General features: G+C 43.9%; 1 pseudogene; it reads left to right on the top strand.

Moving 5' to 3' along the window:
• Nucleotides 1–339: 339 nt before the first annotated feature.
• LOC135362256 (olfactory receptor 56A1-like) lies at nucleotides 340–1,280 on the top strand (annotated as a pseudogene).
• Nucleotides 1,281–1,822: the final 542 nt, after the last annotated feature.

Below are 1,822 nucleotides of genomic sequence, written 5' to 3'. Positions count from 1 at the left end.
ATTTGTTCTATCAGTATCACATGTCAGTCTCCCTTGAAAAATTTGTGTAGCTTTACAGTATGTTTTAATGAGGTAATTCTTTTCATTTTCCTTCCAAACCTTGTGGATAGTCTCTTATTTGTTTTTCCGAATTAACTTTAGAAATAATTTGCTAAGTTTCCTCCCTATTCACATATATCTTCACTGAACTTTGCCTTCATTTGGGATTGTTCTTCTCTATTCAACAGTTTTCTGGATGAGTAAGTGTTAGCATTTTGACAGTTTTGTTTTCTATTAACCTAATTCCTGTGTCTTACTGCACATAAACCCAGGTGAAATATCCTGTTTAGGATTTATCTCATGACATCGCCCAGCAACTACTCCACTGCTCTAGTCTCTGAATTCCTCCTCTTCTGCTTCCCTAACTACCAGAGTTGGCAGCACTGGCTGTCCCTGCCCCTCAGCCTCCTCTTCCTCCTGGCCATGGGGGCCAATGCCACCCTCTTGATCACCATCTGGCTGGAGGTCTCTCTGCACGAGCCCATGTACTACCTGCTCAGCCTCCTCTCTCTGTTGGACATCGTGCTCTGTCTGACCGTCATCCCCAAGGTCCTGGCCATCTTCTGGTTTGATCTCAGGTCCATCAGCTTCTCAGCCTGCTTCCTCCAGATGTTCATCATGAACAGTTTCCTCCCTATGGAGTCCTGCACATTCATGGTCATGGCCTATGACCGCTATGTGGCCATCTGCCACCCACTATGATACCCATCCATCATCACTGACCAATTTGTGGCCAAGGCTAGCATCTTCATTGTCACCCAAAATGCCATTCTCACTGCACCTATTCCTATTCTCACTGCCCGGCTCCATTATTGTGGGAAAAATGTCATTGAGAACTGCATCTATGTCAACTTGTCCATGTCCAGGCTCTCCTGTGACAATTTCACCCTTAACAGAATCTACCAATTTGTGGCTGGTTGGACTACTGGGGTCAGATTTCATCCTCATCTTCCTCTCTTACACCTTCATCCTAAGAGCTGTGCTTAGGTTCAAGGCTGAGGGGGCTGCTGTAAAAGCCCTGAGCACATGTGGCTCTCACTTCATCCTCATTTGTTCTTCAGCACCATCCTCTGGTTGTTGTGTTGAGAAATGTGGCCAGAAAGAGGGTCCCCATGGACATCCTCATCTTGCTCAATGTCCTTCATCACCTCATACCTCCTGCCTTGAACCCTATTGTATATAGATTTCGAACCAAAGAGTTAAGGCAGGGGTGTCAGAAGTTATTGTGGAAGGGGCTTTGAATACATAGAAGGGCACCTCTATAGAAATGTCTATTACTATTTCCTTTGTTTCTATTCTGGGATTTGTTATTCCAGACAGTAAAATAATGCTTGGATAGCAAATATTTCCTACCCACTTTCTGTCCCTCTAGTGTCAGAAATTACTGTGGATCTCTTAGTACCTGACCAAAGTTCATTTGCCTATTCAGGTACCTAACCTTAGGTACCTAATTTTGTATGTAGACATTTATATTTTTAAATCATCTCATCTTCATAATAGTTCTACAGGACAGAGGTTACTGTCTCATGTTATACATTAGAAAATAAAAATTTATGGAGAGGGCGCCTGGGTGGCTCAGTTGGTTAAGCGACTGCCTTCGGCTCAGGTCATGATCCTGGAGTCCTGGGATCGAGTCCCACATCGGGCTCCCTGCTCGGCAGGGAGTTTGCTTCTCCCTCTGACCCTCCTCCCTCTCATGCTCTCTGTCTCTCATTCTCTCTCTTGCAAATAAATACAATCTTAAAAAAAAAAATTTATGGAGAAATATTGACAAAGGTCACAT

Source organism: Mirounga angustirostris, unplaced genomic scaffold, assembly GCF_029215605.1.
Source record: "Mirounga angustirostris isolate CCGP_5_RB_7025 unplaced genomic scaffold, mMirAng1.0.hap1 SCAF_13, whole genome shotgun sequence".
Classification (NCBI taxonomy): Eukaryota; Metazoa; Chordata; class Mammalia; order Carnivora; family Phocidae; genus Mirounga; species Mirounga angustirostris.
Note: the sequence above shows the minus strand (reverse complement) of the source record. Positions and strands in the feature narration are given on the sequence as shown.